This window comes from Bidens hawaiensis, unplaced genomic scaffold, assembly GCF_021521415.1.
Source record: "Bidens hawaiensis isolate Kalapana, Puna unplaced genomic scaffold, B.hawaiensis_p1.1 tig00002123_1, whole genome shotgun sequence".
NCBI lineage: Eukaryota > Viridiplantae > Streptophyta > Magnoliopsida > Asterales > Asteraceae > Bidens > Bidens hawaiensis.
The window spans coordinates 948878-961823 of NW_027491112.1; positions in this window are offsets into that span (position 1 = coordinate 948878).

Genomic DNA, 12946 nt, shown 5'->3' on the forward strand with positions numbered 1-12946 from the left:
TTGGCTTGATTTAAACCACTTTAAAACCGTTCCGATTTAACCTAAAAACCAATTCTCTAAACTTCTAGATCTATATATGTAGATAAAAAAACACATTTTGTAGACACGTATGTTTCCATTAGATAATTATTTATACCGTCACAAATATAATTTGGAAACAAAAAATGAACGATCATTATATATTTATATTATTAAATTATTTAAAAATGTTAGTCAAGTAGACTATTCTTACGATTTTGATTGCCAAATGATAATGGGTCATGTTCGGTCTATTCTATTTTGGCAATATCTGTTATATGTCTATCTTCACTCAACAAAGTTCCGACACAAGGAAAGAAATATGTTGATTGTACTAACTAAGGGGTTTGGATTTACATATTTTTCTTATTTTTTAAATACTATTTATAAATGATAACTTTAATTTTATATATATACACATGTTTTAAATCGATCCCAATAGTAACAATTAAATGGTTGTATAATATATGAATACTTTGTTTTTAAATTTATTAGAGCTAGCAGGTAGCAACCAACATTTAAAATTTATACAAGGGGTGTCACCTTAGGTAATGGGCAATTGAGCATCATATTTATTTCATTAATATGACCATCTTCATAAGTAACATTGAAGTTTTATCATATATATATATAGGGATGGGTTATATTAAAAATAAGTAGTTTCATAGGAAGACTAGGAATAAATTATAGCCATTGGATCATGTTATTCAATGGTTGAGATTTAAAATTACCAAAAACCGACATAGTTTTCTATAATTACTCTTTCACCACTATAACCGACATAGTTTCTTAGAATTGTTCTTTCACCATATGTTGTAATGCCACTTGTCAAGAATCTATTGGTTCTTATCATTCTTAGGAAACTCTTTCTTTTTATTTGAACCCTTATATATATATATATATATATATATATATATATATATATATATATATATATATATATATATATATATATATATATATATATATATATACAGGGTTTGGATCGAATATAAATAAAATTAATATGCTAAACGTGAGAATCAAGTAGAGTAATTATATATACAAATAGAGTAATTATGTAATTATATCATAGAGTATTTATATAATTATTCTACTTGATTTTCACGTTTAGCACGTTAATTTCATTTGTACGTTAACTTTCTCTTATATATATATTTGTGTGTGCGCGCGCGCTATCTATATTTGAATTCGTTATTAAAAACGTTTCTACCATTTAGCGTTAGCTTTAAATATTTAGACTGGAGGTTTTAAGGTCTCTAATTTGAATTCAATCTCAATCGGGTTTTACCGTAGTGGGCCTTTAGGCGGCGGGTTTTCCTTGAAACATGAGATGATGAGTTTAGACTACTCAACGCGTGTTAGCGATCATAGGCTTATTGGGCTGCCTTTTTTCATTAGGTTACCCCAAATAACCAGACTTTATTAAAAAAAATGAAAAACGATCTTAAAAATGTTTTATGGCTTTAAAGCAAGGGGGATTTAACCTTTTTAAATGCCTAATTTTAAAAAGTGACATTTCCATACAATGAATATTACTTGATTAACCCTTATTTATTCTTCATAAGATGAAGTACGACAGGTAAATCGCTTTTGTAGTTAATAACACGATACACATATATTTTTTTTGAAGAGTTAATTTTTTCTACCTGTTTCGCTCAATGTCTCAGGTGAGACTAGAAACCACAATCATTTAGTTGTAAAGCGTACACATTTACCACTAAATCAAGCTAATGATTGTTATAACACGATACATATAACACGTAAAACTTTAATTAACAACAAAATGCATTTAGCGGGTTCGTTGACGTCAGAATACTTTAAACACCTAACCAAGATGTAGAAACAACACACTATATTAGTTGATTCTTGCAAGATACTCCTATAAGTATAAACTCAAGTTTGGGTATTGTTATAAAGCTGTATGCTAGTTCTAAATGCATCTCGTATTTGGCATTAGACATGAGAAGTTGTGATCATTTGTGTTAGGTTTGAAGGAAGATTGATTATTATATGTATATCGATATAATATATTATCCTCAAATTTATTAGAGCCCAATGACGCAACCGCTAAAATTTATGTAAGGGATACCACCATAAGCAATGAACATCATATTTATTCCACTGAAAAATACACGACCATGGCTAATAATTCAGATGTTATATTATAAAATAAGTTATACATATATGATATATTAATTTGTCAGAGACACCCAGTTAAGAACGACTGTAAACTAGTTTTTATGAATGTTATAAGAGTATAAGACTATAAGATGTGTATGTCATGGCTTCAAGCTAAGGCAATTGGACATTTTTAAATGTCTACTTTAAACAGATGTCATTTTTCATAATATGATTATTACTTAATGTAGATATTTTATAATAGAATAATTGTTCATAATTTCAATTTTTTTGGTGAGACTCAATTACTCCTAGAGCAAACTAGTTTTTATAAATATAAGATGTGGTATGTCAACATATGTCAATCAGTTTTGAAGTTAACAAACGATACATCCTGTAACATTGTAACTAACACCCAACACATATAGGTTCGTTGACATCAGATCGTTTTAACACTTAACAATGGCGTAGTAACAACACTCTGCGTAGATAATGGCACACGTAAAAAGTTACACTTATTAGGTGATTGATGATTAATGCAATAGATTTTTGGTAATTTTACGAAGCTCTACTTTTGGTTGGAGACATAATGCTAATCTTAAACGCATTTCGTATTGGCAATAAACTTAAGATCATGTGTGTTAGTCTTAAAGCCAGACAGTTGATTCTATTTGCTTATAAAATATTTTGATACGTTATCCCCAAATTTATTAGACCACAACGACTACTTTCTCAAATTTATACAAAGGGATACCACCGTTGGCAATGTACATCATATTTATTCCACTGAAAAATACATCACGATTTTGGTTAATAATTTAGATGTTTTATTATTAAAAAAAGATATTCGAAATTCAATTTGTTGGTTGGACGTAGTTACTCCTTGCGAAAACATCCATACTGATTTTGATGAACGTTTTATGATGTGGTACGCGCTAGTTACAATCCAATGGTGACAAGACATTTCTAAACGTTTTCTTTAAAAAAATTGTGGCACTATTATAAAATGATTATTAGTTTATATATCAACACTTATCTACTCTCGTAAGATGAAGTACTTTTGTAGTTACCAACACGACATATATAACACGTACAACTTTAGCTAACAACACAACACATATTGTAGGTTTGTTCACATCAGCAAAGTTTAACACCCCAATCATGAGGCTATGTGTATTGATGGACTATAAAATGGGACGTTTTGCGTCATGTGGCTCACAGTCAGTAAATGATAGGCTTTTGTTTTTTGGTTGTAATGGTGTTGTAGCATAATATATGCACACACACACACATATACACACATACATATATACATACCACACACAAACAATTATAATAATAAAAACAAAAGGAAGCTGGGCTGTCACCCCCCTCCCCCCTTTCGCCCCCTTTGGGGGGGGGGGGTTTGAATGCAAAATCGCCCCATTTTGCCCCATTTTCTTGTCCACTACGGGCAGTCTGATGTAGCAACAACACACTACATATAGAGCATATAAAACTCTTGCATAATTTTTTATTGGATGATTCTTGCAATAGTCATTAAACACAAGTTTTAATAATTTTACAAAGCACCACATCTAGTTTTGAGACATAATGTTAGTCCTAATTAAATGCATCTAATATTGGCATTAGGCTTTGAGATAATTTGTGCTAGGCTTGAAGGCATACTAATATATTATTCATATAATATATTTGTATAATATTTTAATACTTTATTTCCAAATTTATTAGATCCCGACTATCACCTCTTAAATTTGTGCCAGGTATACCACCGTATACAATGGGTATCGTATATACTCCACTGAAATATACGTGGACAAATTGATTTATAATTTTGATGTTTTATTATAAACTAAATTCATCATGTTTCAATTTGTTGGCGTCTTGGTGAGATGTAATCACACGTATATAAAAAAATCCAAACTGATTTTGATAAGTGTTTTAAGATGTCGTATGGCATGGCTTCAAGCCTGGGATGACATGACATTTTTAAAGATATTCTTTTTAAAATGTGGCATTTTTTATAAAATAGTTTTTAGAAGTTTATTAGCACTTATTTATTATTGTAAGCTGAAGTATGATGTGTTAATTGCTTTTATAGTTAACGAAGCAATACAATAATACACTATATAGCATGTAAAACTTTAGCTACTAATTAACACAACACATATAACAAGTTGATTGACATAAAAAAAAACTATAGCACCTAAACATGGTGAGGTAAATTTTAGACATGTTGGAATGTTGGGTGATCGGCTATTAGATGTTTCTTGCAAAGTCGAGCATTCGCAATTAGGGTTTTTTTCTCTATTGTCTTTCTAAGAAGTTCTTCATCAAGAACTAGAAAAAATGAGTTGGAATGGACCCGTTGATGGTGGGGCCTGACTCCAATTCTAGTGTTTTCCACTTTATAATAGTATTTCTTAATACAATTACTAAACAAACAACATACTAAAATATAAATAAAATACACACCAATTTTCCACATTTATAGAATTAAAGGGTTCCTTGAAATCCTCTCCATGTTAAAAAGTTGGGAGACATATTTATACTAGAGTGGGGATTGGTCAGTGAATAAAATAATAATTATAATAATATTTTTAAAGATAAAAAACGGTGATAATGTAACAATGTTTGTAGGATTCTTATTGGATGAGTTTTGAGTACTTTTAAATATTGTGTTTTTATGATATGAATGTTTAATTTTGGGTGTTCTTGTGCATCCTTATTGTTGATGCTCTTAACTCAAGTTTTGTTATTTCTACAAAACACACTCTAGTTTCAAGAAATAATACTGGTCATAATAGCATCTCGTATTGGCATTAGACTTGAGATCATTTGTGCTAGGCTTGAATACATATTGTTGGATTATGTATGCTTATATAATAATTCACGAGTTATTCCTAAATATTTTGGAGCCTAGAGACTAACATCTAAACTTTATGCAAGAGATACCACCGTAAGCAATGGGCGTCATATGTATACCGCTAACTCGCTAAGATATATATATATATATATATATATATATATATATATATGGCTATACAACACATATAACTGGTGTAGTAACAACACACTTCATAGGGTATATAAAGCTTTACACTTCCGAGTAATTGGCTATTAGTTGATTGCAATAACATGTCATTAAACTCAAGTTAATTTGAGTAATATTACAAAGTAGCGATTCTAGTTTATGGTATAATGGTCATGCCACCGTAGGCAATGAACATTATATTTATCACTGAAAATTGAAAATTACATGATCAATTTGGTTATAGATTCAGATGTTTCAATATAAGTAATTTATTTAAATCTCAAGTTAAATTTACGCTTTAAGATGTGTTATGGCATGGCTTCAAGCCAGATGCGAAAAATGAATCTTTTTTTTTGATCGACCAACTAAATAAATTTGTTATGAGGAAAACATATTTACAAGCAAGATACTCGCAATAACATATTTACAAACCACCGCCCAATGACATACACTACTACCATCTACCTCCGAATACAATGGGTAGCTGGGTACACACCCCACCCCACCCAGTTACATAATAAAGGAGAAACCACACCACCTCTCTCACGACGTTAAAGACGGATTCTTGCCACGGTTTCTAACCCTAACGGTAGCTTAGGGTCTTGATTTCTCCTATCATATTGTTTAATTAAACAAGTCGGCTTACCCTCAAACACCACCAAATTTCTTGCCCTCCATAGACTTCAAATCATGTGACATGTTAAAAAAAATATTATTAATTTATTTATCATCCCGTATAGTAGTCTATATATGTATATTTAAACGTAAACGTGTAACTAGTGTTAAATTGTGTATGGACATACGACCCTACCTCCATACGTTTCTCCTTTGTATTCATTCTCTACTCTCTTCGCCCATAACTGTAACTACAAGCAATTAAAACAAGCTAGGAACAACTTCTCCCACACTTTTAATCTTCAGATTTTAATGATTTATACTCATTTTTATTATTTTAATATAAGTAAAAATTTATTTATTGAAGGTTATAAATATAGCATATATTTTAATTTGTTTAGCAAAACATTAATTAGCAAACGTTATTGTAAAACTCTTATCCACCAATCCAATTTATACGAATAGAAAACCAGTACATCTAGTTTTATGCACACTTGGATAACTTCTAGACAAATATTGTTTACATATTTGATTATTATTTATTAGAATCTTTCATAATCTTAATTTAAAGTCTAAAACTCTAAATCAAATACATTAGTCACACATTTTACTATGTTTCCGAAATATATATCCAACAATCTCAAATCTTTAAATAACTCATCACACAAGCTTAATTTGACCTTTTCAAGTTAACATGTCTAAGATTAAAAAAACCACTCTGCCACTTGATCTTTTGTAATTATAATACTTAACCATTTTGACCCTGTGGACTAATTTAAGGTAACCCAATTTAATTCGTTGTCTAATTTATGGTGGCATATTTAACCCGTTAGATAATTTAAAGTGACGCAAATAAAACCATATACAACATAGCTTTTCAAATTAACCCAGGGTCATGGTTGCCACCGAATGTTGCTTTGTTGTATCAACTTACCCTTTACCCAACATGTCCATCCTTTCGCTTTATTAACTTCACGACTCTTAGGCGTTGCATCCTACTAATATGACCTTAAATATTTATTAAGTTTAATATATATAAATTAAGTTTATCTGTACTCAGTAATCCTTATTATATTATATTTAAGTTTTCTTATTGTTTATGTTTTCCTATTTTATATTTTAGTTTTTACTATAAATTGTAATATTTATTTGGGAAAAAGAATAAAAAAAAACACTCATAACATTGTTCTAACTTCGTTTTCTCTTCTATTCTCTTGCTACGAACCTAACACACTCTATGGGTTGATTGGAGATTGACAGTCTCGAATCGATTTCTATCACCTACACACCTCTATCTTTAACAAATTTTCTAAAAGTCATGCTTCCCATACTTAGCTTTATACGTTTGTACATGTCCTTAAGACTATGACTAAAATGACAATAAATGAAAACAACTTATTGTTTTAGGATACTCGAAACCTAGATTTTATTTTTAATTTTTTATTTTATAAAAATGCATGAATGAATCGTGTCTTACCTTATAAATAAATATGATCCATTGATAACTTGATACGTACATACAGAGGTGGCAAAAAAAACCCGGTTCAAGACCTGACCCAGAACCGGTTCCTACCCAATTCGATCCGTGGGTTCGAATCGAGTTTCCGTACCCACTAAAAATCATACCAGGACCCGACCCAAACCTGTCGGAACTGGTTCCACCTCTACCCAATCAAAACCCGGACTCACTCCGGACCGAAACCCGATAAAAACCGACCATAATCGGAATTGGTTTTTACCTAACCCGATACTTGAATTTTGTTGACTATAAGCGGAACCATTTCCTACCGGGTCCTGAAAATACCTTATTTGTGCTTCTCTAATTACATATCTATCACATTAAGCCCAATTGGAGTGTGCAACTGCCGAAATTAAAGCCCGATAGACCCACCTTTCTTGCTTAACACACTTACACAAACTCAAAGGCCCATTTATAAAAAACAAAGCCCAATTGTGTGTGATTTGTTTCGTTAAATTTAGTGTTTTGACCGTTAAGAATCTCATATTCTCATAACAGAAGTTGATTTTAGAATAATTAGGCTTTACTTGATGTGGATTTGTTAGCATTTTGGTTAAGTTAACTTTGATTAAATGATCAAGTACTATGCTTTTAACGTTTTAATCACAAAACATTAAACATGTAATAATGTAGTGCGGATTTTTGGTTGTTAAAACATGAAAGATCATCACTTGCTATGGCAATAGAGCGGGGGAACCGACTCTTGTTTACCGAAACTTATTTTACTCATAACTCATCATGACCCAAACCCATGACTCCACCAGCCATGCTTAGATGTTCAAGTTTATGAATTCTAAAAGTTCAAACATGATAGTAATTAGGAAATATAACTAACGAGGATATACGTTACAAATTATTTTATTGTCCATTTAGATTTTCGTAAATTACGTAAATTACATCAATACGCACAGAACGACTCGCTAGCAGTAACTGTATGCAACAATTTTCAAAAGTTCTGGAACCAACTCTGTGTACCTGAACTGGAACCAACCCTACCTAAATTTTCTGTACATATCGGTTCCAGTTCAACAAAGAAATCAGAACCGGTCCCATCTTTACCCGGTCAAATTCGCAACCTACAAAATTTGTTAAAAATTTCGGTCTAAGTGGTCAAAACCCAAACCCTACCTGGAACTGGTTCTTACTCGAATCATTCTCTTACGCAACATCAGTTTCTCAAATGGTTTAATTGTTTTGATTCAATTTTTTTTATTATAGTTTAGTTTTCGGTTTCTCTGATCACCTCTATTACAATCACTAGCAAACGAAGCTTGAAAAGAGTTGGATGGTCATCAAGTGATATTTCTAGACATAATAAAACAATTATCAAAATAACAACAGTTAGATAACACGGACATGAAAAAATAAGGTGAAAGTTGAGAGTGGATAACATTTATTTAGTTGGAAGTATTTAAATCCAACAACCTTAATATAAAATGTTAATTACATAAAAAGTAAATTTATTTATCTCCGGTTACATCTTTAGAGTGTAACTTTAAAAAGTTGCATTATTTATCATGTTAATGTTATAATTATGTAGCATTTTTAGACTTTAATACTAGCTTTTGTTTAATAACATGTTACGTTTATTCAAATTGACTGTTTTTATCATTTTGGCAAACAACAAAAACTGATTATGTAGGTTACTAAGAAATAACTAAAAACTTGAAAAAACTTTTATGAAGAAACGTCACCAAAGAGAAACCATGATAGATGATATTAAACATTTTTCGTTGTTTTTATGGTTTAGTAGTCACTAGTCATTATTGAAAATGTAAAAATTGTGCATCAAAAGTCCCTTTCGGCTTTCGTACATGTAATTGTTTTTCCTTTCTGGCTCTAGCTTCTTGCTAAAAGTTTCGTGTTTTTTGTTTTAGTGAAATCTACCGTTCCCCCAAATTTAAAAAAAAACGTTTGATGGTCGTGAAGTGTAATTCAAATTATTTTTCAGCCATTAAATATTATTATAAATATATGTAATAACTTGCTTAACATAAAACATAATGTAACACCATGTAATAGAATGCCATGTTAAAAAAAAATATCATAAAAATAAATGTAGCAAAAAGTTGGTACTAGACTATTAATAAGGGAATAAATTCTAAGTCGTTTGTTAGGTATTAACGTTCGTAAACCGTATGTAGGTTTCGGAATTCGTAGGCCTTGGATATCGCTACAGAGTATTGATAAAATCGTCATCAGATTAAAGTATTTCGATTCTACTAGAAGCTATAAATGTCGTCAGTTCTTCGGTTCCACAAATAAGTTATTTTAAGTAGAATTTTTATGTGAATGACCTCAATTACCACTAATAATAATTCTCGTTTAACTTTTTATCATCCATCTAAATTCAAAACGTCTGATGGTATGTTATATCATAAGCTTGTTTAAAAACACAAGTTTAATCGTGTGATCATGCCATGGTAATTTTTTGAAGAAAAAAACACTCAGATTATAGAATGGTCAACTCAACATAAGTTAAGTTTTTAATCGTGTGAATATATTTATACTGTTTTATCTGTTTTATGCGATTATATAAATTTATAATTAAAGTTGTTCAAAACATATGATATACATGAACAAATGGCATCGAATACCGGTACTGAACTGATACGATTTAGTACTTGTATTGATCTAATATCTAGCTACGGTATCAAATTGAGTATTTTCAGTATCAGTCCGTAACAAGCTTTTAAAAAATTCAGAATCTATATCGGTTGAAATGTCACATACTCTTCTAAGTGATCAAAATAATCTATATTGCATCTACATCAACAAAATATAGTTTATACTTCATATAGACCAACACATATGTAATAAATGTGCTAGTGATCAATGTTTATCATTGGTTTCATCATGTATACATATAACTATTTTCTTTTACATTTTATCTCGTTAAAGACAGCCATATGCTTATATAATAACTAATTTTTTTATTATTTTAATTATTAATTATTATTTTGAACGGCGAAATTTTATAAAGCACCGACCAGTCAGAAGCTAGACAAGCAAAGAAAAAAAAAGCATGAGATTTTTTATCCACTCTGTCCAATAAACCTTACAGGCTTACACCTAATGTTTCTACTCAAGAACCAATAGAAAGAAAAATAAATAACATCATCAAACAACCACACGTTTTTTAATCGACTCTTCAAGAAGACCAAATCATTCCGAAGCTTCCAAATAGTCCACCAAGTCACATATATAATCGAACCTACAAATTCTTTCTTAGCCACACCTAACAAAGAGTTGTCTACCAAATCCATCAAATTTGAAGGAAATCTTAAAATTGGCAAATTCACATCAAGCCACCTTTCAACCAAAATCTAAATGTTCTTTACCGCGTTGCAATCCCCAAACACATGAAGAACAAATTTTATTTTACACAAGGGGCATAAAATAGACGGAACCTCAATACCTTTAGCCACTAAATTTGACCGAGTTGGGATACGATTACACAAAACTCGCCAATGGCGGAGCCAGGAATTCCTTTCTATGGGTTCGAGATTTTTTGGCGCAATAATTTTTTTTTCTGGCGTCAAAGTTTTTGGGCCCGGGTAGGCTAGGTCAGATAAATAGAATGCAATCACTTTCATAACAAAAGTGCGTTTTAAACATCCAATAAAATGCAAGTCATGTTCCCTATGCGTTTTCATATTTTAAAACAATTATTTACATTTTCAATCGCGACTCTTAAAAAGAACTCATTTTCAATATAACAAATTCAAGCGTCCTTCATATAATCATCACCCATCAAACAAAAACTAATTTTTTTTTTATTTCTCATATAGGATTTGGTTATTTGAAAATCAAAACTAAAGAAAGATGGATGGATGTAGTGATAGAACTTAAACGTTTAAGGTTGGGAAGCCGAAAGTATATACTAGATTTGGGCTTTTGGATTAGAAGGAATACTATCAAATAGAACTAATGTTACTCAAACCTAATGCACTAATACTTAACAATTAACATAATCAATGGTTGAATTAAAAAATTTTAAACAACGGTCACAAGTTTTCTTTTAGAATTCATTATTGTATAAAATTTTTGTTTACCAAACATAAGAAAAGTTCAAATAAAAGAATATAGTTCTTTTAAAAGTGTAGATTACTCACTAAATTAAACGAAAATAATAAAGCAAATATAAAACATAATAAATAATCAAAGTGGATGTGTAAAAAAGGTTTAAACTTAAAAGTGTTACGTTGGACTTATGAATAGCCCAAAACATAATTAACCCTAATTAAAGATGCTGAAATGAGATCACACGTGTTTCGTCTTCTTTTTCACACACCTGTAAATCCAAAACACAACAGGTATTCCTTTTCCCCTTACTTCCTTCTCCTTTTCTATCGGGTTCGTTTGTCGAAAACAAATGGGTTCGCTCGTTAATTCAATACTATAGACTATATATAAAGCGGAAAAAAGACCGGGTTCAGACGAACCCGGTGTCCAAGCCGTGCCTCCGCCACTGAAACTCACCACCCACAAATATTAATCTTCCTAGGTAGACAAGAGAACCAAATAGTTTTCCTAACCGTTTGAGAGCATGTGATTATCTATATGTTCTCGGACACCCTTGACCATAAAATCATTCATCCCTTGCATTGACCAAACCCATCGATTATCTATCTATATGTTCTCGGATACCCTTGACCACAAAATCATTCATCCCTTGCACACACAAATATTATTATTTTAATTATATATATATATTTTTTTTCAGTTTATTAAAGCGCTAGCAACCAACCACTATATTTTAAATGCAAGGGATACCACCTTCGGCCATAAGCAATTAAAACAAGAACTAGAATTAAATGTTTCTCTTATTTCTTTTTACTATTTATAATAAATAACAGCTTAATTAAGAAAGGTTATAAATAATAAAACCAACATATGTTATAACTTGTTTGTATATTAAAATGTCACAAATAAACATAGCTATAATAACCGATCTTAAATAAAGTATTTGGGTTAGCGGGTATGTGGTTTCGCATAATCCAGTTGATTATCACCTAATTTCATGCACGTCCTATACTTGCAAAAACTTTTAAATGCAATCCAATATCCGATCCAATACCCATTGGGTTTCAGGTATACATGTCGCGCCCGAGCTTTTATGCCATCCCCATTCTGTTTTATTGATCTGCCAATTTGATGGTTCGATTATGATACATAAATTATAATACGTATGCATAACTACATATTCCGATAAAATGAATAAAATATATAAATAATAAACGATAAACGCACGACTCATTTTACACGCTCACTTCCAACTTTCAAACTAGACCGGACTATTAAACTGTCAAACTACTAAAACGAAATAACTTGAAATCTCAATTCACTTAGGTGTTGTTTGTTTTTCTAAAAAATGTATGTGCATACTCTTTTGTCTGCGCCATGGAGACCACGCGCGGACATTGCCATCTGCAAAGTGTGTGTTTTTTTCCGAAGACTTTTCATTAAAAAACGTCTACGCGAACTCTTCTTTGTACAGACTTGGCTCATCCACTTCTAAGATCTTTTAAGTTTGAAGAAGGTTAAACACCACCACCTACCAACACTCACTGTCCACCACTACCACCTACCAACACTCACTGTCCACCACCACCACCCATCGTCCGCCACCACCACCC